The following is a 27,739-nucleotide window of genomic DNA, read 5'->3' as shown; positions in this document are numbered from 1 at the left end:
AAAGAGTCAGGTTGATAAGAAGAGGGGCAGAGAAAACAGGATCACTCTAAGCTTCCTACCAATAACATTACTTGGAGCAAGAGTTAAAGCTGACATAGCAACTATGCCTATATACAGCCTAATAATTGTGGAAGGTGTGATGTCCTAGCCAAGGACAGTATTGAGGACTAGACAATGGGTAAGTGTTGTTATGATGGAAGGTCATACTCCCAGAATCAGACTGAAATATCCTATCATTTAAAGTGTGCAGTAAGAACAGATTGACTAAATTATCTGAGTCTGGAACAGTTTGAATAAGCAGTATCTTTAGAAACCAGGACAGGAATTATTCTCAACCTGATGAATTGTAAGAGGAATGAATTAAGGAACTTCAGTGCCTCACTAGATGATAACAACTCAGCAGCACTGATCCTAATAGCTATGAAGAAGGAGCCAGGAAGTGACACAAAGACCAATGTATGTGATTGCAAGATAGCAGATTATGACAGAATGGAAGGTTGAATCATAAACAAAGATATGGGAAAGTAGAACAAGAGGAAAAGTCCTGAGAAGTTCTAGAAATTAATTAAAAGGTCATTTTGATGACTAGCTATGGAAATCTATAAAAGTGACATTCTGATGAAATACAAAAAAATGGTTCCAAAAGTTTCCAAAGCAAAAAGGAAAAAGGAAATGGCATGCTTTGCTAGGGAAGGGATAACAACCATAAGTGATAAGGAATAGAGATACATGGACTGTAATGAAAAATAAAGGTTTATTGGGTGAGACATGCAGGAAATGAACATCACCCTGTCCTTCACAATTCCAGTAAATATAGAGTCTGTATACTTGACAATGGAATCACTAATAGCTAGAACATTTCTGGCATTACCATCATCTGTATTAGCTGAGGCCCTGTCTGCCATGAGTGCATCGCTTTTTTTTCTTGCTTTGTAATTTCTTAGAGCAATATGTGCCGATGAGTTTTGTTTTTTGCTTGGTGATTCCTTACAACAGTATGTGCTGATGTACTGGTAATTGCCATGAATCTTGGTGTACCTATCTAACTAAAGGATTTATGTGAAGCTGTGGTAACCTACAAGGTATCAAGGTATCTTGGACATATGGGTACTTTTTTTTTTTTTTTTTTACTAATTCAGCTTACATGGGTTTTTATTTACTGACAAGGTCTAAGAGGTCTACCTCCAGTTTTTGTCAAGAAATGCTTTCAGAATAATTTTATCTTAGCTAATAACAGTGAATTGTCAGTAAACATAAGGGAGTTGTCACATGGCCTGGAGATTAGAATGGTCAAAGAAACAGAGTTAACAATCAGTGACTCCACAATTTGTGACCAGATAGGTATCATGAGATACTGGCTGAAAAAGCTAGCTTTAGTAATGGTACTAGATGATTAGTTATGTAGACTGGTCTGAGTATAACAGTGGACTATAATAGGCTTCTGATACTATATTGGTCAGCTTAGGGAAATGGTGAGTGAAATAAAAATAGTGAAGGGGTTGAGTGAAATTAAGATAGCAAAGGAGAGACAGACAGCATGTCTAAAATGTATGATAACTCTGGGATTTAGAGGAATATCAAAAAGGGAAGAATCAGGAATATAACTAAACAATAACAGTAGCAAATGAATAATAATAAATGCTAGAAACTAATACAACTACAGGAAGCAAACAGTCAAACTGGGTTTGGCAAGGGAAGTAAAGTAGCCACTAATTAGGTGCCAGTACAAATAAGCTGCACTATTAACAAGTGTGCACTTGCAATAGGCATGCTGGCCATTTATTGTCCATTGCTTTTGTCCAGCATGCCTATTGCAAGCATGCACTTGCAATAGGCATGCTGGACAAAAGTGATGGACAATAAATGGCCAACACTGTGCAGCAGCTAAATACAAAAACAGACAATGAAGAGGAAATAGCAGATACTAAACTGATTAACAATGCCACAATCAGCAATCAAACTATGAATATATAGTACATATTGTTATAGGTTCATAGGTGTGCACTAGGCTAATGGCTCCGGAGCCTTTACAAGCCTAGCCCAAAAAAATTTGCCCAGGCACCATGCCACCCGATGTTAGTTCACAGTGCCCATATCTAGTAGGGCAACTGGAATGATCCCTGGAGTAAACTTTCTGTTACCCATCCATTCGTCATGATTTCTCTTGAAGAGGGCCAGTGAGGTGCTCTGCTTGACATGAACTGAGAAGCTTATTCCAGAGTATGGGCAGTCTTTTGGGAGATAAACCTGTCCTTCCAGCATGTTCTCTTAATTGTGGTAATGAGGTTGTGATCTCTGGAGCATGTGACATAGGGGGATTGAGATTTCTTTAGGTGTAGCATTTCAAGTAGGGCTGGGTTGAACATGGCTTTGTAAGTCAAGCAAAGATCACCTCTAAGTAGATGATAAGAGACTGATAACAGCTGAAGTTTCTTGATTCTATCCATGTAGTATATGTGTTTAAGGCCTGGGATCCTTTTTGTGAGGTACTTTTGTGGCCTTTTCAGCTGTTGTAGGTGTCTGGTGAGGTACATGCCAAATGGGGCATTATATTCGATGATTAGTCTAATGAGGGATGAGTAGAGAGGGATGATGACCTCTTTTTTTCCTGTATTTAAAACCTTTGGTTATAAGATGTGCCACGTAGAAGGTCTTCCTGACCACAGTGGCAATGTGGTGCTCAAAGTTGAGGTGGCTATCAACCTGGGTGCCCAGATCTCTTATAGCCCTTTCAGTGTTCAGGGGGGTCCCATCAACATGGTAATTCATGGGAACTGAGTTTTTTTTCCAAAGGGGATGATAATGCATTTTTTGGTGTTAAGCTTCAGGCCATGGTTCCACCACCAGTCATTGGTCTCAGAGAGGCCCTTTTGTAGGTTTTCTGCATCACTTGGGGAGTTGATAATGACTCCTAGCTTGCAGTCATCAGTGAACTTGGTTATCCAGAGTCCTTCTGTGTTGGCCTGGACTTCTGAGAAGTATATGCCAAAAAGGAGAGGGCCCAGAACTGAGCCCTGTGGGTCTCCACTCATGACTGATTGACAGTCTGACTTGGAATCCACAACTTTCATTCTGTGGGTCCTGTATGTGAGCCAATTTGCAACCCACCTAGTGATGTAAGGATTGGTGCCTAGTTTGGTGAGTTTGTCAATGATACCTGAGTGGAGAATGGTATCAAGACCTTGGCCAGGTTGAGATAGGCTGTATGTACTGCCTTATCCTCATCCACAGCCTTGGTGACTACCTCGAAGAAGTCAACCAGGTTCAGCAGGTAGGACCTCCCCTTGACAAAGCCAAACTGTGGGGGTCAAGAGTTTGGAGATTGCCTATATCTTTGTTAAGCAGGTCCATAATGATGCATTCCATAGCTTTGTATGCCAGAATCATCAGGCTAAAGGGGCGATAGTTCCCAGGGTCTGTAGTAGTATGGAGCGGGATGACTGTAGCAGTGCACCATTCATTAGGGTCATAGCCTGAGGTAATGCTATGATTGAACAGGGCACACAGATGTGGTGCAAGCTCATTTTGTAGCTCATGTAGGATGTAGCCAGGGATATTATCAGGTCCCATGGAGACTGTATTCTTGGCTTTGGACAATGCAGCTTTTACCTGTGCCACAGAAATGGTGGGGACCAAGCTTTCTTCTGGTATTGTGAAAGGTCCCTGGGGGAGAGAAAGGGGTAAAGTTGGCACTGAATCTGTCGGCCAGTATGTTGGCTATATCTGTTGGCTCAGTATAGGAGGTGCCATTGTGCAATAACTCAGAGCAAATCTGGGTATTGCCATTGAGGTTTTTGATTTAGCTATAGAAGGCATTGTGGTTGTTTTTGCTGTCAGATGCAATTCTGCCTTCATAGCTGGCTTTAGAAGATTTGATAAGGGATCTCAGCTTTTTGTTGAGACTGATAAGAGAGGTTTTCCAGTCTTGTGACTTCATTTTTTTCTGCAAAGTTTCTTCCTTCTGTTGTAGAGTTTATTGATGGCTGGGGACCACCAGATTGGCTTTCTTTTCTGAAAGAGAGTGTCTTAGTTCTATTTGGTATGGCAAGGTCTATGTATTTGTGTACATGCTTGTACAATGCATTGGTGTATGATTCGGCAGTCATGCAGCTATTTTCCATTGGCATGGGTGCTGAGAAGTTGGCCATCTCTGTTTATAGGATCCCAAAGTCAGCTTTAGAGTTGTTTTTCAGGGTGGTCACCTTAGCGGGGGGGGGGGGGTGTAGGTGAGATGGAGATTTCCATGGTAATCAGTTTGTGGTCAGATTTAACCAGGTAGAAATTGATTATAGGTGTGGAGCAACAGTCTCCCATGTTGGTGATAACCAGGTCGAGGATGTTGCTTCCTCTAGTAGGGGGTCAGAATGAGCTGGTCCAGGGCATTGGAACTGATAAATTCCAGAAAACATTGGGCCTGTACATTGGTACTTGAATAGTTTTCCCAGTTGATGAAAGGGTAGTTGAAGTCACCCAGTATAAAGTTGAGTGAGAGTCTGGGAACATGTTTGGGGCTCTGTTGCAGGCTATGACTTGTATTGCTGTCTTACCCAGTGTTAGTTGTACCTGAAGTATCTTGAATGCATTATGCTGGGCTACCAATCTAGAGGTGTGCATATCCTTTAAGAATATGGAGACACCACCTTCTTTGAAGCTTCTGGCCATATTCTGGGGCCGAAAGGTATGGAATGAGTTGTAGCTTGGGAGCACAGGAGTGCTTTCTGCCTCTTTAAACCAGGTTTCTGTTACAGCACAGATGTCAGCAGTCTCCAATTTGAGGAGAGCTTTGAGTAAGTGCATCTTGAGATTTAGACTTCTAGCATTGAGCAGCATGACCCTCAGATTGCATTTGTTTGTAGCTTTTACAGTGGAATTTTATTCTTTGGAACACTTCCTAAAAAAGGCACTATAGGGGTGGCAAGAGCCTTAGCCAGTACCTGGAATCCTAGGGGTGACAGATGCAGGCCGTCTCTGGCAAAGCATTGAGGTCTGTCGATCATTTTGTCCCAAGCAGACAGATACTGGATCCCCTTAGACAACAGAAACTTAGCCAATTGTTGAAGTCAGTCATTTTCTGCTCGTACTGTGGTATCATTCTGGGTGACAGTAGAATACTGCTCAGGGCTAGGGTCATACCTGCCTGGGCCACATAATCCAAGAGTTACATTACATCTCTTTTCATGTAGTCCAGGGAGTGACATCTCAGGTCATTCACACCCACACAGACAATGACTGAGTCATATTTGTACTTCTTGTGGAGTGACTTGAGTGCATGTGTTATGTGGCAGATCCTTGTACCTGATAGACAACTGACTGTCACCTTATCCTTGTTCACCCTAGAGAGTAGGACATCAGTGTGCCTCACAATTGAGTCTCCTGTGATTAGTACATTGAGCAAAGTGTTTTGCCTTAAGGGTTTGGGTTAAGGTGCACACTGTGGTGTTGAGCTATGTGTTGTGGGGTTGGCACTGTGTTGTGGTGGTTGAGGGCATTTCTGTCTTGGGGGTCTCTATTGTTTGGTCAAATTTTTATTGAGAGCCTCTGCAAAGGTGGGTGTAGGGTTTGTGTTTCTATGTGTGGGTTGTGATGGTTGGTATTTTGGAGCCCTGTGTGTTCTATGTAGTGAGCTGCAGGTGTTGACCTTCTCCTCTTGATCAGTTAGTCCAGTAGTGGTTGGAGCATGCACTGCTTCCAGTTTGGTGATATAAGTGCATCTCTCACAGGTATGAATGTTGGGAGGTAAGAGGAGAGGGTTGTCTTTGTACATTAGACAGTTACAACACAGTCTCAGAATGTCCAAGTGCACCAGGTTATCTAGAGAAAGCACAGGAAATTGCCCTACAATCATACCAGGAGGGATGGTCATAACTAAATAGTACTGGCACTGTTACTGCGTAGGAACAGCTAGTGCTGATATCACCTAAGTGTGCTACAATAAATGCTACAAAAGCCTGTTAAAGTGCTAGCCAATTACAGTAACTGGAGTACAAGAAGTAAAAGAACAAGCATGCTCTATGGGGAAAATTGAAGAGCAGACTTTCTGGCACCGGTAATAGTTAATGTCAACTGAGCGCCGCTGCACTGTGCGCAAACATGGGCTTTTAAACCAGACAGTTTAAAGGGATGGAAAAAATGCCCAAACAGCCAATAAACTACAATGTCTGGACCAGAAACCACTCCTCTTGTGGTAGATAAGCTACCTAGTGCTTACCACTCCCAGTGATAAGCTAGAAGGCTTCCCTCCAACACAGGAAGGTCTGGGGGGGGGGCTCAGAAACTTACAAAACAATCCTGGATACAGCAAGTCTGTATCTGGACTAGACTAGTTACAGGAAAGGTGGGAAACAAGCTTACCACCTTTGTTTTTTTTGCAGAAAGACAGTTAAAACAGTAGTAAAATACTTTAAATGCAGTACAAGCTAGCACACTTGAGTATGTAGCAATATTAAGGCAAATGCAGTTTAAATAAACGCAGATAAATTAAAAATGACAAAAAAAAAAACAAGTGCAGAGAGCAGTAAATTATGAAAAAAATCAAAATGGAGGCACTTAGAGTATCTCTTTCTCCTTCCTGTTGCTCTTGTAGTCTACAGGATGCCAAAACTGAATCCACGGAGATTAAACAAGTGCAAACCCATGGATATCTCTATATAAAACACACACACACACAAATACACACATGCACAGATGCATATACTTAGTGGTATCGCTGTGGTGTTGATTTATTAACTGGGAATCCTCCTCTGACTTACCACACGTGTTTCAAGAAAAGTAACATTTGTTACTTAATCAAATCATTTAGCTACTGTTTTCAGAGCATTCAGTTACAGTTTCATTCTAGTTTTCTGCTTCACTAATAATTCAGTCGAATAGTATTGTTAGCATATTATATTTAAAGGATAATAAAGTTCCATTACAACTAATAAATACATTATAGCTTTCATAATCACAACTTGGAGAAATGCTGCTTTGCCATAATGACTAATGTAAACCATCCTTTGCAATCTTTAAGGTGGTCTTCTTAATGTTTGTTATAATTGTCATGTCTATGTTAACTTTCTGCTTTCTCTACTGTACAATAGGAATTATGGCCAAACCAATCATTTAATATGATCAATTTCTGTGATTCCAAATGCTGCTATGGACTGCGTTGTTTGCTGCCATTAGCCATTAGCAATTATCCCTCGAGTACTTTCATTGTAAATTGCTGGTATTGTTACTTATGCATTTCAGATTCAGTCATTTTCACTGTCTGTAGCAATATTTTGTACCCAAAAGTTTCAGTAATTTTGTACTTGCATCATCTTTAGCTATCTGGTATTAATTTTATGTATTTACCAAGTTACAGTGCCTTCGTTGAGGGTTGTGCGTCGGCTGGTAACTCGGCACGTAAAAATCCACTACCAAACATTAGCGGACCGGAGTTCCGCTGTGGTGACCCCTAACTGGGATAATCCGAAAGACACAACAACATCAACCAAGTTACAGTACTTAATCTTTACCACTAACATGAAATCCAATTGTTTTACATCTAGTTCCATTTAGATGTTACATCTAATCTGTTTATTAATACATTTATTTCAATCAGCTCCAGATGGCTGTTCCTGCTTTTTATTATTTAACTAATACAAATATTAATTTGTCACCTAGTTCTGTAATTACTGCACTCTGATTAAGCATCCTTCATCATACAGACCCAGCTTACTTACACCACTTTTCTTGATGGCATGCTAGCAACAGTTTTATTGAGGAAGTGTAGTAAACACTCATGTTTATCTACAATCCCTTTTTTGCTCCACCTGGCAGAGATGCAATTCCTTACTTAGGCAGAAAGCTCTCTCTAGTCCACCAACCACCTGTCAACAGCAGCATAATGCCAAAACCAAATTATTCTGAAGTGGTAGAAAACTTCCCTGCCTAAGCCTCATTAACACCCAACTGAAAAAAACACAGATGCCTAGAAACACTGCCAAAACCTGCACCTTTACACACCTCTTGCAGGAGGCAGCATGGTGGCAAGGTCTTGCCCTGTGGACACATAGGCCTATAAGCAACAGGAAAATACTTGATTTTGGTGATTCTTTCCTCAGACACACTGACACCGCACCCACTAGACTGGATAAAGAGAAGGGTCTGTCCATTCATTCTGCTTACTGTGAACTTGCTAAGACCTTGGGCACCATTCCCCATACAAGTATCATAGCTAAACTCTTCAACTAAATATTAACCACTGTATTGTCCACTTGACAGCACATTGGCACACACTGATAAGACCTACACTGAGAATATAACAAGTACCTTTTCTAGTTGGTGGAATGTGACCAATGCTTTTCCACAGGGACCTGTCTCGGGTCTCTCCTCTCCATTTTAGTATCTACTTCTCTGAACTGAACTCTTACCCTAAGGGATCATGGCTCACTATGTTTGAAGATAAATGAAGATAAATGAAAAGTGAACTGGTTGTCAAATCCCATTCTAACATTAAGATTCTAAAGCCTACCTTGAACAAGACCAACACCTCCTGTGTCAGTCAAGATCACACCCTGAATAAATAAAAATGTAGTATAGCTACATTTTCAAATCTACCACTTTCTCATTTTACCACATCATTGGTATTCCCTCAAAACAGTGAAATTCAGGAGGACTTGGGCACCTGTTTTGATAACAAGTTATCTTTTGGCCATCATGTTTCTGACATGGTGAGAAAGTCCTTTCATCTTGTTAAACTTATCTGTTAGAATATTTCCTGCAGATAAACAGAGGTCTTAATACAACTGAACTCTTTACTGGTCAAACCTATCTGGGAATTCAGTGCCTGCTTTGGGATACACTTGTCTAAACACCTTTCTTGGTATGAAAGACTCTCAGCTCCATGACAAGCTATTGGCTCTTCCATAATCACTGCACATAATAGTAATCACAAAAGAATATTATTACTACAGTATGAACAGTATTAGCTAGTGGAAAATAAGTAAAAAAAGCATTTCTGTAGAGCTTAAGCAACACTTCCAGCAACCCCACCACTCTGAGGTAATTGCATCTTGGGGATTGTATATATAAATCTCGCAAAAACTGTGACCTTGACCTTCCAGGAACAAATTGGCAGTTGCACACTAGTATTCACACATAAATGTGCCAAACACTAGTGTCTCACAAACAAACCTGGCTCCAAATCTCTGTTTTATTAGTCCAAACCAACCCACTCTTCTCCATGCTGCACAGAATGCTGCATGCTGACCTGTTTAGCTCATCATACAATGAAAGACTCCCCATCTTCATAAAACCCTACAGTGAAAGACTCCCCATCTTCATTAAACCAACAATGTTATAAATACACAGACCAATAACTTAGCTATCATTAAATTCAGTCAAGATGCTGCCCTATTGAAGTTTGGGGAAAAAAACTGCTCATTTTATGCTGCAAGTGTCTTTAATGGTTAAGTGTAAATTTATGTCAGGTGTCTGTAATGATGACCTTTTTACTAGGGCAAATAAACATACTCATGCAGGTACTTCAGTGATTTGGCTACACACACACACACACACACACATATATATATATATATATATATATATATATATATATATATATATTGAATTTAACTGAATGCTAATTTTTTCTCAGCTAAGCAGATGGCCAACAGGTGTGCAAGCTTGCTCAATTCTCAGGGTGGAGAAATATGCCCTTTCTCTGATACTCTGAGATCTTAGAATTAGTATATATAAATATGAGAGGTACACAAGGGCTTGCCCCTTTACAAAAAACAATGTTTTGGTATCTTTTATTTTGTTTTAATTGTGCATGTACCATTGCTATTGCTTGGTGCAGAGATAGTAACATGTTGATGTATACATTGTTGATATTTTGAGGTTAACATTATAAATGTTAACATTTGAGTTTTTCAGTTATTTTCAGTAGACACACATAGATACACAAACACACACACACAAAAAAAAAAAATATATATATAGATAGATAGATAGATAGATAGATAGATAGATAGATAGATAGATATAGATATGGGTCTACTTCTAAATTTTGAAATTGGTCGAGACTATAAGATCAATGTTTTGAAACTTCAAAATTTGAATAAAAAAAATATATATTTCTTTATACTTTTGCAGGGGGCAAGCCCTGCAAATTAAATATACCAATTCCCAAGATCACATTACAGCAAGGAAAATGGGAAAATGTACCATTCCTTTGAAATTTAACGTACTGTAGACCCATATATATATATATATATATATATATATATATATATATATATATATATATATATACATGTATATATACATGCATATATAGGGGTCTACTACACAAGACCGAACTACCACTTAACCGAAACACAAAACATCGAGACCAAAAAACTGAACTGTTAAAATCCTGAAAATACAAAAACCCAACTATCACATACCCGAACAAAACACTGACTGACCTCCAGTACAAAACACTACAGAAACTGCAAGCATATTTCTTACAAATATTACCCTACAATGTTAAATCCTGCCACTACATACCAAAACAGTTAAAAACGTAGAGGACAACTTACAGGAAATGCAAACACAACAGTAATCATCAACACTATAGCAAAAGAAAACTACCCTTATAACACCCAACCAATGTACCTAACGACAACCACATGCTAAAAACAGTGCATCAGGGTGACACACAATAGCGTTTAATAGTACAAAAATAAAAAACTGAACAGAGGTAAGCGCTTTCACAACAGTGGTTGCTTCATCAGACAAAGTTAAAATGCACTTCAGCTCTTAAATAACAGCTTAGTCATCAATTAAGCAGAATCAGTGATGTCACAATTAGCTACTATTTAAAGAGACAGCAAAAAAATATATTAAGAGACAGGAAAAAATATATATACATCTCTATTTTAAAACACATAAGACGTCTTAAGCATCAATTTATTTTAACATGTTTTATTTTATTCTTAACATTTTTTATGGTGAATAATAATATATATATATATTATGTTTATAAAAGGTTTTTAGTGGTCTACTAGAAATATCTACATTTATATATTTTATTTTCACTGTTTTAAGATAATATGTTTTAAAATAGAGATGTATATATATTTTTTTGCTGTCTCTTAATATAGTTTTTTGCTGTCTATTTAAATAGTAGCTAATTGTGACATCACTGATTCTGCTTAATTGATGACTAAGCTGTTATTTAAGAGCTGAAGTGCATTTTAACTTTGTCTGATGAAGCAACCACTGTTGTGAAAGTGCTTACCTCTGTTCAGTTTTTTATTTTTGTACTATTAAACGCTATTGTGTGTCACCCTGGTGCACTGTTTTTTGTATTTATTCCCATTTTTTGCACCTTGGTCTTACCCACAGCCGTTTCTTTGTTTGTTTTGACAACCACATGCTGCCCAGTAACCAATAATCGCAAATCCAAAACATCTCACTGAATATTCATGATGGTAGCTATAGCACTGACATGAATATTCGTTACAAAACAGAAACTGTAAAAGAAAAACAAACAAAATAGATTAATTTTACATTTTTAGAGGGGGGAGTCGCACCCCCCTGCACCCCACCTCCACCCTATGGGGGGATGTGCCCCCCCAAACCCCCTGCAACTTACATATACCTACTCCGAGATTGCACTACAGTGTGGAAATGATTGGATTTCCTATTCCGTTCAACTTGGGTTGTCGGCTTTTTACATGTTTAGTCATCGGAACATCTTTAAAATGACGTTTCAGTTAACTGAAACTTCGACTTTTTCATATTAGCAATCTGAAAGTCAGTATATATATATATATATATATATATATATATATATATATATATATGGAAATATATTGCTACATCGAAAGTATGTTAAATCAAAATGTACTGCAGCAAACTTACTTTCGCGAAAGTGCATTTTAGTGAAAATGCACTTTCTCTAAAGAAAATAAAAAACAAAACAAAATAATAAAAAACCTACAAAAATAAAACACTACTCATATTTATGCAGGGGGGCAAGCCCCCTGCACAACCCTCCCTACTTTAATATTCTCACTCCGAAATCGCACTACAGTGGGGAAAAGGGAATATTCCCTTATCTCCACTGTACCACGATTTAAGCAACACTTTGCTTAGTTGTACAATCAACAGTACATGTTGATGTACAACTAAATCTACACACATGTAGGTTTTTTTTCTAATTTTTTTGCGAAAGTGCATTTTCGCTAAAATGCACTTTCACGATAGTGAGTTAGCTGTAGCACATTTCGATTTAACCTACTTTCGATATAGCGACTAGGACTCATATAAATATATATATATATATATATATATATATATATATATATATATATATATATATTCATATTTATATGATATGTATTTATTTGAAAAAAAATCTAAAAACAGAAAGCAACATTTCTATAATAGTTGTAGAACAGAGCATGCGGGCTGTATCTTCAAGAAGAGTTTCAAGTTCTGAAAGTGCATATAAATACCAAGCATGTGCTCGCTTCAGTGCCATTTTGAGAGTGCAGCCAGAGAGTGATCTTGTATGAGTGCAATAGCTAGTTTGTATATAAGTTTACCTAAATTAAGATTATTAAGCCTCAATCCTGATGTGTTTGGACATAATAAAGTTGATTGAACAGAACCCACAAAGTCTTGTCTGTTACATCCTGACTAGATGAGCGACATGGTGTCAGAACTATGATTCCAGAGATTGATATCCAGAGCTACAAGGTGCAGAGTTAACAGTGAAGGTAAGCTAAGAGAAATGAGCATGAAAAAGAGCTAGAAAAGAACCAAAGGTAATGAAATCTTTCACAAATAGTTTATTTTATAAAAAAATGATAAAACGGAGCATTACAAGGTCACAAACCACATTATTAAACAAGCAGGAGGCACAAAAGTTTATTGATTAAACAAAATGTTTAAAATTAAGAGATTTGATAAAACGAGCATCAGAAAAGTACATAAAGGGTTTGGAATTGCCTCAGAATTGCAAATTAGGCATGTTTAAGGCAAAACAAGCATGTTTAATGCAAAATGGGCATGTTTAAAGTGAAACGAGCACTGGGCATAAAGATACATTAAACTAGTGAAACGAATATGATAAGGGCAAAAAGGGCACATTAAGCATAAATAAAGTAAGGCGACTGCATGTTTTTTGGCAAAGTGCTATGTTTTATAGCTTCATAGGTTCATAGGTGTTTACAAGGCTAACAACCACAAGTGCCTTTTTAAGCCTAGCCATGCATCCCAAATTTCTGGCAAGTACTGATACCCTTGATAAGTGTAAGCATGGGCCTGGGAGATGAACCATTTATGAGTTACCTGTTTGCATCAGACTCATAGGTGCCAAACCAGGGATGAATTTCTGGTTTCCCATTCATTTTTCCAAGTTGCACTTGAATTGGCTTAGGGAGGAACTCTGCTTCACATGGATGGGGAGCCTGTTCCATAGACAGGGTATTCTCTGGGATGCATACCTATCTCTCCAGCAGGTCCTATTTATATCACAGGCAAGGTTTAAGTTTTTAGAATGGGTAATTCTGGTACTGTTTGTTTTGTGGATATGCAGGAGGTCCATATCAGACTGGGGTCTGACAATGCCTGTATGCCAGGCATAGATCTCCCCTCAGATGCCTGCAGGAGACAGAATACAGGGATAGGGCCTTGAGGCAGTCTGAATAGGACATATTACTTACACTCTGTATTCTTTTAGTGAGGAACCTCTGTGGACATTCCAGTTGTTGGATATGCCTGGTTACATACCAAAGGGGGCATTATACTCAATGATAGGTCTGATGAATGCCAAATACAGTGGAACAATAACTTCCTTGGGCTTAGATGCCATACCTTTGTTTATAAGTTGCGCAATATAGAATGACTTCCACACCACTATAGACACAGGTCTATATCATAAACCCGAAAAGCCAGTTCAGTGAACGGCATTTACATCGAAAATGCTGTTCGCCTAACTCGTTCTCATGGGGGGCTGCACCCCCCACTAATTATATATACCAACTCTGAGATCACACTACAGTGAGGAAAGGGTAAATTTTCCGATCTTCACTGCATTGCAATCTCACTATAACAGTTTGCTGAATGGCATTTTCAATGTAAAATGCCGTTCACTGAACTGACTCTTCGAACATGTAATATAGACACTGTAGACACGTGATGATCAAAGGCTAGATTACTATCTATGTGTGTCCCTAATTCCCTGATTACTGGGTCAGCTCTAAGGTGTGTGATGTCAATATGATAGTTACCAGGGATGGACGACTTCCCAAAGGATACTATTATGCATTTCTTGGCATTTAGTTTTAGTCCATAACTCTGACACCAGTTGTTTGTATCAACCCCTCCTGGAGAACATTTGTATTAGTGTGAGATTCAATGATAGCTCCTAATTTGCAATCATTTGCAAATATAATGAGCCAGAGACCACTGACATTGGCGTTGACTTCTGAGAAGTAAATGCCAAAAAGGAGCAGTCCAAGGACTGATCCCTAAGGGACTCCACTTGTGACTGGCCTCTTTGTAGAGGTGGACACCCAATTCTAACTTCCTGGGTCCTGTCTGTGAGCCAGTTGGCTATCCACCAGCTGACATACAGGTTTGTACCTAACCTCTTGAGTTTGTCAACAATGCCATAGTGGGGTATTGTGTCAAATGCCTTGGCCAGGTCAAGGTAGGCAGTGTGAATGGTTTTGTTCTCATCCACTGCTTTGGTAACTTTTTCAAAGAAATCCACCAGGCTGAGTAGGCATGATTTGCCCTTGACAAAACCAAACTGGGTTGGGTCCAGTATCTGGAGGTTTACTATATTTCTATTGATCATCTCCATGATAATTGTTTCCATGGCTTTACATATAAGACTAGTGAGACTTATGGGTCTGAAGTTTCCAGGGTCTGTAGGTGGCCCACCTTTGTACAGAGGGATGACTGTTCCTATCTCCATTCATGAGGCATGAAGCCTGTTTGGAGGCTACAGTTAAATAGTAATACCAGAGGCCCTGATAGGTCATGTTTCATGTTATTTAGAAGGCATCCTTGGATATTGTCTGGGCCCATTGATGCAGTGTTCTTGGTCTTCAATAGAGCTTTAAGGACCTGTTCTCTAGTAATAGTAGGCTAAATCCCCTCATTTGTTATAGGTTCCTTGTAAACTTGTGTTGCAAAGTTTGTTGATTAACTTTTCATTTACAGGGTTGCATGTGTCTGGGGTTAAGAACAAGAAAGCTGACAGTTTGTCTCATTTTCAGTTTTGCAGATTCCGGCAGGTGGCTCCAACAGCAGCATTGCATCCCTCAGTTGTTCCAGGTGAGATTTGGCAGATTGGCTAGTAGTAATTGGCAGGTTGGTGCAACAGCCATGGGTGGTATCTACGAGGAGAGCTTACGGTAGGGCATTGTCCAATTTTGACAGTTTTCTAAGGCAGTTACCGGATGAAGAGTGTGAGTGGTCGGAGAGTTTGTTGTTGCATTATTTAACCATGTTGAGGGAACAGGGTAAGGTAGTTCGAACGGTGAGGGTGACATTGGCAGTTATTGGGGCATTTGCTCGGTTGGCCAGATTAGAGGATTGGACTAGGTCATGGTTGGTGGGGCGAGTATTGAAAGGTTGGGATAGAGTTGAAGGTCCTGCTGCAGATAGGAAATGGCCTGTGGCTAAGGGGATTTTAAAAATGTTGCTAAGGGGTTTAGGTAAAGTATGTGGATGTCTGGATGATTATGTGGTGTGGCATACAGTAAGCGTGTGGATGTATTGTGGGACTTTTCATGTGTCTGAGTTGTTGGGTTCCTTGGTGTGGGGTGATGTGCTTATATTGCTTGGGGCAGTGCATATTAGGCTGATGTTTTCAAAGCCAGAACAGAAAGGGAGGGGGTCCCCAATAGTTTTGGAAGAGGTTGAGTCAGGTTGGAGATGTCCTGTGGTGTGGGAAAAGAGATTGTGGGTGGCTAAAAGAGGTAGAGTTCAAGGGTTAGTTTTTACATCAGTAGGTGGTAGAGTGTTGACAGGTGAGCAACTGAACTTGATTATGAGAAGGGCTCTTAGTAATGTTGGTTTAGAAGGGGATAAGTTTTCTTTCCATTCTTTCAGGATGGGCAGGGCATCGGCTTTAGTGAAGAGAGGAAGTTCGAATGAAGTTCTCAAGAGGGTGGGACGGTGGTCTTCCAATGCCTTTTTGACTTATATTAAGTAGTTTGATGAGAAGTTTTGGTTTCATTTATTATTTATTTATTTTTTTTAGGTGAGAGAAGGATCATCATCTTCGGTCATTCTTTCATATATTGGGCAGCTAGGCATGCGGCGATTAGACGAAATGGAATGAATTTGGGTTTGGAGTATTTTGGACTGAAGGTCATCTGGCATGGAGTTAGAGGGTTGATGTGGAGCCGGATATTGCAAGGGTTGATGTGGAGCTATTTACCATGTTGCAGAGTCAGTGGGATTGCTGCATGTTTTGTTGATCCATTTAGGGGAGAATGATTTTGGTGGAATTCCAAAAAGGCAATTTATTTATCACATTTGTGAGGATGTTTTTGCATTGAGAAGGCTTTATCCATCAGTGGTTCTGATTTGGTCAGAGATTATTCCCAGGTTATTTTTGAGTGAGGCAAAAAAAAATTTCTGCAGTGGAGAGGGCTCGGAAGTATGTTAATTTTACTTTGGCAAAATATTTGAAAGAAATGGGGGTGCATACTATATGGCACGTGGAGTTTGAGAACAGGGATCCCATGTGGTATAGGATGGGTGGAGTTCATCTCAGTGAATTTGGTCTTGATTTGTTTAACCTTAATTTGGGATTGATGGTGGAGGATTTAGTGAAAGGGGGTATTGTATGAGGGGGAACAGCCTTTTTGGGCTGGTGGGAGGAGAAGAGGGACAGGCTTGCCCCTCTTCTGTTCCCTCTCAGGAGGATAATTGGAATTTGAGGTGGTGAAATTTTGATGGTGGAAGGCTTGGAGTTGAAGGATTTGATTGGTGATATGCTAAGGTGAGCGGGGACACTGCCTTTGTGATTACAATGATAAGTGAGCAAGTGGGGGACCCTGCTTATCCAAGGGTCAGGGGGTACACTGCCCTTATGTTTGGTTATGTTATTCTGTTGCAATGAGTTGAATTTCTTTGTTTCAATAAAGTTTCCATGTTTACTATTTCATTATTCATTACAATAAAGGCCGTCAAAAGTCTGTGGCTGTCTGTGTAGTTTTTAATAGGACCATGACAAATAAATAGCAAGCACATGCTAGCTTCAGTGCCATTTTGAGAGTGAAGCCAGAGATTGAGCATGTATGAGTGTAATAACTAATTTGTATATAATAAGTAGATGTGAAGCAGGAACCAGCACCAGATAAACCACAGCAACCTTTATTTAGAGCTTTTGTCGGCCATAAGCCATTGACTTCATCAGAATATCAAATTACATTGCACACAGTGCTTAAATAATCACCCCCATGTCACATGTTTACTAATACATTTCCCCATAGTTTATTTAAAAACATATAGTGTAAAGCCATTTAATCTACCATAAATACACTTCTAATAAATACTTGTCTAACACAATTGTTGTTAAAATCACATACATTAATTCCTGCCATAATACAATCATAATGAAAGGATAAATAAGTTAATAAATAAACAAATAAATAAGGTAATGAATAAATACAATATGTCTGTCTCACACTTCTGATGTATATAAATAAATAAATAAATAAACAAATAATTTAATAAATAAATTAATTGTGTATTCCACTTTACATGTGAAATTCAGACCTAAGTTTCAGTAAACTTGATATAGACACGGTCTCATTCAGACCTGGTGTAACTGTTGCGTTGCACCTAAGCTGCCATATTAACTCCCTATACTCCAAAAACATCTATTTTGCCCCCCCCCCACCATCTTTGTTAACTATTTGCTCCAGACCTGCAAATTTAAAGGAATGGCTACTGAATTCAATAATATGCCTGGCTAGGGCATTATTCAAGTTACCTCTACGTATATCATAAAAATGCTGGTAAATGCGTTTGAGTCCATTCTTTGTTTTACTTATATAAAAATGTCTATATTCCTGGCAGATTGCTATATATACCAAGCATTTACTCAGACAATTTAATTTATGTTTCAGCTTTACTTCACCATAACCCATGATGTGAATGCTGTCACTTTCAATAATGTGAGTACATTGTGAACACCGACTACATTTTTTCATCCAACCTTTGCTATTACTAGGGATACACCTTTCCAAAATATTCTTAATGTTGGAATTCCTTTTATATATTACTAGTGGTTTGTCGCCACTTTTTCTCTATGTTCTAGTTCATTGGTCAAAATACCATATTGTTATTAATTACTTCTTTGATGTCATAAAATACAGGACTAAAAGTTAATGTCATGGCCCCCATTAAGGCATCTCCTTTTGTTCCTGCATTATTTTTGTTCATTAGTCTACCTGTGTTACTGTTATGGTCATTTGCATTAACCCCTAACAATGGAATAAAATGTCCATCAAGTTTTTTATTCACCACTTCCTTCATTAAGGGGTCAATTAATCAATTGGGATACCCTCTTCTTAATAACATGTCCCTGAGTTTCTCCACTTCTTCAATAAAAACTTACACTTCACTTACCATTCTGGCTAGCCTCACTCCCTGCCCCTTTATCAAAGATCTTTTTTGATGTGAAGGGTGACAACTGTCAAAATGCAGGAGAGTGTTTGAATAAGTGGGTTTTCTATATAAAGTTGAACTAAAACACTTATTGTTTGTGTCAATCCTTATAATGATGTCCAAAACATGAATGGCATCGCTGACAGTCTCCATGGTAAATGATAAAAAAGTGGTACTTACATTCAAATATTCAAAAAATCTATCAAGTAATTCCTGTGTATCATCCCAAAAAAATCAAAATATCATCCAAGAAATGTCCATAAAATCTACAATGTTTGAACAACTCACTATTAAATACATTCATTATTTCCCATTGAGTCAACACAATGTTAGCAAACAGTGGTGCACATGCCGCCCCATTGCAACTTTAATTTTCTGCTTAAAAAATAGTTTTTCAAAATAAGGTCCATCAATATTCTGAACATTAATATTCTTGGATGACTAAACAAAGTATTTGAACATAGAAAATCATAAAACCACATAATGCCAATGTCATGGGGGTTACAGTGAAAAGATCTTTGATGTCTATGGTTACAAAAATCAAATTCTCACTGTATAAGTTGCTATTAATCTTACTTAAACAATCCCATGAGTCCTTTAGTACATGCTGGTGTTTATCTAAAACATGCTTAAGGTGAAAATCAACACATTTTGCCAGATTAAATGTTTTGATGCTTTTGCATCTACTATGGGCCTAGGGGGGGGCGGGTCTACAATGCTCTTGTGGATTTTGGGGATTCCGAATATTGTCGGAATCCGAGGTGAAATCTGCTGAAGAAAATTAGACTCACTGATGGTGATTTGTTCATCCATTAATAAATCGTTCAAAGTTATGTCGACATTCCTATAGGCAATATTTAACTCATTAATAGATGTTTCATCATAACTGTCATTGTACAAATGCAACATCTTTTCCACATAATCATGCTGTTCCATAATCACAATACCCCCACCCTTATCTGGTTTCATAACCCTAATACTTTTATTATTTACAATGTGCTCAAGTAATTTATTTTCTTCATCAGATAAATTAGGTATGAAGTCTTTTCTTTTTTCTTTAACAATTTTCCTAATCTGACTCCCACACAAATTCTCGAATACATGCAGTATAGGGTGAAGGGGGATTAAATGTACTCAGTTTTTTGCATTGTACTTCAGATGTGTTAATTTGTTCATTCTCAAAATAGAATTTAAAATTCAGTTTCCTAACAAAGGTTTTTAACTCTAGTAAAATGTTCTCATCTGAAGGTACATTTGTTGGTAAATAATTCAACCCTTTTTGGAAAAACTCTGCCCATTTGGTGTCAACATTAACTTCACTGAGATTAAATATCTTGAAATCACCATGCACATTGCTTATAATTTCAACTAACTCTTGTGTATTGTCTTTCACCATCTGTTGGGTGCTCCCCTCCCCCATCCTCTGTAAGGATGACCCCTGTTGGGGTACGAATTCCTGTAATTCCCATAGTTCTCTGTCTCCCTGTTGTAATTGTTCTGCCTCCTCTGATTCTGGAGGCACTCTGACCTCCTCAAAGGTGCTTCTAAAGGGACAGCCTGTGTATTTGTTGAACCACTTTCACCTTCTACATTCATATCTTTATTATTATCAAAAACATTAACTTCTTCACCAATATATTGTGCACGCATGTTAACATTAGGTAGGGGGTATGCCTTATTGGCTTCATATTCCCTTTTGTCTCTTTCAAGCTTTTTACATTTTTTGGTTATTAATTCATCAACTGTTTTGTCAACATTCACAAATAATGCTCTGTATTTATCCGCTTTCAGTGGAAAACACAAATCACTTTTTAACATTCGTTACATTCATCAACGTTAACTTTCAACTTATTCATTTGTTTCTCATTATCCTTCATTAACAACTCAAGCAATTCAGAGCCATGCCTGTTAAACATGGCAACTAAATCCCTATGAAAGTCTAAACCCTGAACAGTACCTGTGGGGAACTTCCAAGTTCGCAGCCCCTTTGGTACATGCTCTCTACAAAGGCATTCTCTTAAATAGTTATTTTCAAGTTGCAGCTTCCTCAGCTTCAATATTTCCCTCTCAAAGTTTATGAGTTGTTCATCCACTGTTCTGAGGCTGTTTGCATGAGTTAACTCCTTAAACTCACACCGGGAACCCTCATGTAGCCAGTCAGTAAAGGAAAAAGACGCCAATTCTGTTCGTGCTTGAGGCGTGCTGTCAACACCACCCCTCGTACCTGGTCGACCAATCCCAGTCAGCGTAGATTGTGAAGTAGTGGAAATAGGGCTCCTTTGCCCTGGGGGGATAAATGAAACTTGCGTATCTGTTACTCTGCTCGTGTTAGCGTAACCAGTCCCAAAAGTTGTGGGTAAGGAACTGAGATTCCTATCCAAATTGGTAATTTGTTCAGAAAGCACCTGGATTAGTGCTGCTAGGCTCCCTATGGACGTGTTCAGCTCAAGAAGGGAACCAGCTGTAGTGTTCTCCATACAGGCACCTGTCTCCATACCAAAACAGACCAACACAAGAAAGCAAACTCCAAAATTAATAAGTAGATGTGAAGCAGGAACCAGCTGGTTCCTGCTTCACATCTACTTATTAGTTTTGGAGTTCGCTTTCTTGTTTTAGTTTGTATATAAGTTTACCTAAGTTAAAGTTATTAAGCCTCAATCCTGATATGTTTGTACATAATAAAGCTGCTTGAACAGAACCCACAAAGTCTCATCTATTACATCCTGACTAGACGAGTGACAATAGTGAATATGGAAACTTGGTACTTACGTATTATCGCAACCAGATTTTCGCAGTTCCGAATTTCGTATACTTCTATAGAAAGGAGGCCATGAAACACTGCAATGTGGTATTTACAGTGTTTACTGCTGTGGATTAAGTTTGCATTACCTTCAGGAAAAGAAACATTTACGAAAACCCTCTTCCAGTTTTTGCATGCATTACACATGCACACTTACATTATCATGTCTGCTACCATTCTGATGAACGGATTCCTTGCACTGAATGGAAGGCTTCCTTCAGAGAAGGCAAACACAGACACAGAAAAGATTGTTAAAAATAAACTGTTAACCAAAACTAACTGTAAACATATGAGCAGGTCACACTGAAAAAACATGCTACATGCCACATATGACAAGAAGAATCACACCATCAGGCAGTAAGATATTTTCCCAAGTGTTAGTAACAGGAGGTGTTTTCATTGTGTCTGCCGTTTTGTGTAAGGTGCGGGCATTGCTTGCTTCTCAAATGGGGACAGTTTCTAATAGTACCTTAAGTGAAAATCTTGATACATAAAGTTGGAAAGGCAGCAATCCTTGGGCTTGATAAATGTACACTGTAGAAGGTTGCAGGGTGGTTTTCGTGACTCGCTTTCCCTTTCCTGACATTGTAGTGAGAAATGCAGGTACTGTAAAGTGTTTCGGCAACATGGAGTTACAAGAGCAATGAGGCGCATCATCCACAAGTACAAAATTTCACCCATACTCCTTTTCTGGGCTCATACCCACTGAGACAGACTAATCCTTAATTCTCGACAGACCACTTTTTAGGTTAAGCAACCTGTTTCTGCTCACACCAACAGAATAATGTCAGTGCGGAAATCTGGTTACGATAATACGTAAGTACTGGAAACTTAAATGATTATTGCCACCGTGACTATTATGAGTGCACAGGACTTACAAAAATATGGGATTCTTGAGATCCAAATACACAAGTCAGCTATGAAGAGTGGGTATGCATTGGATGCTGGGAGTAGAGCGGCACAATGAAGATGGCATCTAAGAGTAAAGGACAAGGGACATAAGAAGTAAAGAAGAGAAACAGTGAAGCATAGTGATCACACTGAAGTAAGGAACAGACGAGTAGTGTTTGAAGAAAGCATTGCCTACTTACCCTTCAAGCCTTTAGGTCAAACACATTAGCAAAGTGGGCAGTGATAATGGAGAAGGGGAGGTGGGAAATAATGTCGCTGGGTAATTACAAATAGCATGAACTCACTAAGATCTTAAATGAAGAAAACGGAGTAAATTGTGAAAGTCAAAGCTGGCCAGTCCCAAGTGTACACCAGGTATTTAGTGACAGAATATGAAATGAGAATCCAGTTTTCCCTTGTTTACAGTTTGCACTGAAGGCAAGACAAGCCTGGGCAATAATCATAAAAACAGATTAGGATATAAATGGAAATATGAAACCTTGGCTGTGTTTGTGTGATATATACAAGTATTTATGCATACTTTTTATAATGCAGTTTGCAATGTAACATAAAAGTTGATATGTTTATTCTACATTATTGTCCCCTCATGTACAAAGTTCCAAAATTTGGATGACACATCCAAAAAGATGATAATTTCTGTGCAGTTTTATGCTATTTATGGGATACTATACGTTATGAGACATCTTATCATTGCATTCCCCAAAAAAAATAAAGAGTGACACAGAAAAAGAGATAGAATTAAATCATTGCCTGAATATTTCCCTAAACATCTCATTGATGTAAAATAACTTTTATATTGTTTTTATTGTACTATTTCAGCACCTCTGTGTTTGGTTGCATGTTCATTTACACAGTAGCGTCCCTCAACAATTTTACTTAATCAGACAACAACCCATTTTCAACTGCTGATTCACTTTATTGAAGATGCTGTTTCTTTCCATTCTTGATAATAAATCAACAGCTGCTACTTTACTTTCTTTCTTTTTCTTTTTTTTGGCTGATCTACAGTTTGTAGGGTAAGAACTAGCTCTACTCATGGCTGTGGACTTATTTTTTTCTGCTCTGTGAGATGACCAAACATGGAAATTTGGAGAAAATGTATTATCAGAAGCTTTATTCATCTGTTTAGCATTAATCTATTTAATTAGCAAGCTGCTCTAATGACTGAATTAATCCAACCCGCCTTGAGTGAATTTAATATTTATTAGCGGTTTTGTACCCTCTAGCTTATTATCTAGGTATTTGTGGTAGCAGCTTAAACATGCATGGGACTGTTTTATTCAGCTAGCAAGATTTCTGGCAGGAAACATGCCTATCTGATTCTAGAGTGCTTTCAGCATAAAATGAACAAACAGTTTGTTCCCAAACTTCAAAAGGACAGCATCTTGTAATTCGTGGAACACAAGCCTTCTGAAATGCCAGACTTGATCATGCAATCAAAGGTCTCAGCTGTTATTTCTTGTTTTCATGTGAATGAAAGAGACAGCAAGGAGGGTACCATGGCAAAAATATCCACAAAAAACATTACAAATGTCAGGAAGATAATAGCTTCATTTTTTTCATCACGTAAATCATCAACATTTCATCTTGCAATGAGAAAGATGGATGAGACAAAAATGCCTTTAATGGCATCAGATTTCCTGTCTTTGAACAGAGGCAATGGTTTCCATGTATAGATATACAAGGGCCTTTAAAATGTAGATTTTATGTTAATTGAAAAGTCATTATCACTGCAGTAGCAATGAAGCCGTTATACACCTGTTAGAATGATATCTTGGTTTACTACAGATCACGCACTGGAGTTATAAAATATTTACAGCACCTCAAGGCATTTTGTATTTTAGAGAAAAACAAATGTATGGCCACATAAGATTGTTTATTGCTCCACTTCAGAGAAAAGATCATAGTTAAAAGAAAAAAAGCACTAATGCAATTAAGTGGATTATAAAGAAAAAGGAAGATCTAAAGGCATGCTCACAACTTTGTGTATTGTGCTGTTGAGCAAGGCTTATTAATGTGCTTAGCCTAACATCAATTGGGAGGGTTGGGAGGGTGGCCTAATGGTTAAGGTGTTTGCCTTACAAACACAAGGTGCAGGGTTTGAGTCTCACAAGGGTTAATGGGCTAGGCTTAAAATGGCTCTCAAGGGCAGTTAGCTTAGTACCTTAGTACTAACCTATGAACCTATGAACCTATGAATCAGAATCAACAACAAAGTGAAAGGAGTCATTTAAGATATGCCAGTTTCAGGTTTCAGTATTAGTATGAGCCGAAATGCCTGTAGTTTGAAATCTCAGTAACTACTTGAAACAATTTGTGGGCGATATAGCTCAGCTTTATACAGAAACCACAAATTATTAGGTCATGTGAGGTAAATATGAAGTACCAACAAAAGCATTATGGAACAGCCTTTTAACTCAAGACTCATGAACAAATGCCAAAAATACTAAAAGACAGAGATAAGACCCCAAATTGTAGGCAGTTTTAATACATTGGTACTCTTCACTGTAAAAGCTGACAGAATAAAATTATTTGTATCAAGATTCTTTTTTTTCTGAGAACAAACAGTACATGCTTTATTACCTGCTATAGCTCAATGCTTGCTCTTAGCATAGCAGAGGTATCATAAGTGAAAGAGGAAAAACTTTTTAAGAGAAAGAAAAGGGTGTTCTTAAAATATGAGAGGCTTAAAAAGAAGCCGTGGAAAAAACATTCAAACAGAAGCTCCATTATTGTATCCAAAGGCACACAATTATGAGGTATCAATAGGCAATCAATGAAAGAGAAAGTAAGAGCTCCAAAACAGTAATAGTTTAACGTTAGCTTTTATTTTTCATTGTCTCATTCCACTCAAGAAAAAACAAAAAAAACCTGAGAAATGCAAATTAAGGAGAAGAAACAATATATGACATGCAGTTCTTTTAAACAAAATTAAATAGTGTGTTCCCTTTCAAAAATGTTTTTGAGAAAAATTGAATTATATGTAGTTAATTTGAAAACAGTTGTATTAATTCAATAAGTTAGTTGTGTGTATTGTAAAAATGCCACTTTTTTATATTCTTTGCATGATGAAATATTGAACTGTTTGCAGATATTATTTGTAGCCTTCTCAAACCATATTGATTATGGTACAAATTCAATAAAGCTTACACAGTCATTTTTTCCATACTCACATCATGGCACAATGCGAACATGGGCGCAACGAGTTTTAAATTTAGTAAAGTCTTTGTAGCAGCGTGAAATCACGCACATTCATGTGCACCAACGGAAGGTTTCATGGGATGCCAATTTCAGCATAAGTAGCTGAATTGCATGCTAATGAACAATGCAACATGGTAGAGCAATCCAACAACCCTATACACAACTGTGTAGGCTCCATGTCCGTTGAAATGTTCCCCGTATATGAGCCTACATGGAAGCAAGGGCATGTAGAAGTCCAGAAATATGGACAAAATGCCCACAAAAAGCTAAAAACACATATTTAATGGCCGAGGATGTCTAAAAGAATCAGGAGGGGTGTGTCACATCAGTATAAATTTTATAATTTTCATTTAGCACAATTTTGCGTAGTGTGATGCTACACACAAAACGTTTGAAAAGGAATAATAGAAATGCAGTTTAAAAGGTGGGTATGATGTAGTGCCACAACAGTTACAGTAATAGCTTGCATTGTGTCTTTAACTCTGTGTTCCTGTGCTGTTGTCCAGCTTACATGACAACTATCCATGTAGTTTCCAGGCTGTCAGTGCCATTATTAAGCAAATGATGTAAAAAAGTAGTGGATTTTTTGAATCATAAAAGGCAGGGACCATGCAGGGCTGTTCATTCTGTGTAAGCTCCAAAACAATGTTTATGTTTCCCTTGGCTGTTGGTGACATCAGGGGAATATGTCAGGTAACTCTGTTGTTATTTGATTGGGTCTTTTGAGCCACTTCGTGCAAATGGCAATGATTATGCAGTCCTTATTTGTGTGAGCAGCCCTCCCTTGTACCAGACATGACCTAGACATCCAAAAATAGGAAACAGATGCTTTCAGCCAATATTGGTGAGAATTTCTGGGCATTGTGCAAACCCAGCAAGCTTGACTACTCCTGTGGTGACAGCTGTTAGGTACTGGACTAGGGTGCGATAATATTGGGTTCAAGTACAGGGTATGTCAACTTTTATCATACTGTGCTGACATTGTAGGTCATAGAAATGATGTGCAATTTTCAGTAATTAGCATATTCTGTATGTATCATAACAATATGGATGAAATTATATCAATTTTTACATGCTTTACTTTCATTATGCACAGCTGTGCTCTGCTGCTCATTAGTGCATAGAGCTAAATACTGCAAACTGCAGCAGGAGTTTTAAATCCTGTTAATTACATCATAAACTGGTGAATTTCATTAGCTAATATCACATGGTGGTCCTACTCAAGAAATGTTTAAAGTATGCATACAGCCTACAGTCTGATTTTCTATCGTATTTCAACAACATTGGAGCAGAGTCTTGGAAATTTTAACTGACATAATGGTAAGGGCTGCTGCAACTATTATATATCTGTATGTGCTCAAGGCTGATGTCAGTACTGCTGATGCTGATGACAATAGGCCTAGGCTGAGAAGAAGAGTATTCAGGCCCAGGGTAACCTTCCAGGTGCTACAGGAGCTGGAGATTGTAGAGCACTACAGGGTGGACAGGGACACATTACAAGAACTCTGTGAGATCTGCCGGCCTCAACTCAGAGCCAGATCCAACCAAGGGGATTCCATCCCAGTGGAAACTAAGGTATGTGTAGCCCTTAGAATATTAGCTACAGGTACTTTTCAAAGACCAACTGTGGACATGATGTGGGTGTTATAGGCATCTGCATCCAGTCTACTCCACCAGTTTCTGGATGCTATGCTCACACATGTCAGTGAGCACATATATTTTCCCCTTATTGCTTTGGAGACAACCAGCAATATGCAACACTTCTATCATGTAGCACACTACCCTGAAGTACTGGGTGCCATAGATTACACTTATATACACATCAAGGCACAACCTAGTGAGCAGGGTAGAGTCTACACTAACCACAAGAGGATACCACTCCATCAACTGTCAAGTTGTGTGCAATGCTCAGGGGATTATCTTGAATGTGTGTGATGGCAACCCTGGCAGTTATCATGACTCCCATATCTGGCACACATCACAGCTGTACCAGATGTTTGCTAGGGGGGGCATCCCAAAGGGCCATTTACCTGGGGATGCTGGCTGCATCTGGGAACTGTGGAAGATAACGCCTATCAGAAATGCACACACACATGAAAGAATGCCATAATGAGGTACATGCACAAGCTAGGAACATTATAGAGCATGTGTTTGGGCTTCTGAAGTCAA

The sequence above is a fragment of the Protopterus annectens genome, chromosome 2.part0, assembly GCF_019279795.1.
Source record: "Protopterus annectens isolate FY-2018-M chromosome 2.part0, PAN1.0, whole genome shotgun sequence".
Classification (NCBI taxonomy): domain Eukaryota; kingdom Metazoa; phylum Chordata; order Ceratodontiformes; family Protopteridae; genus Protopterus; species Protopterus annectens.
This window is presented reverse-complemented; position numbering follows the sequence as displayed.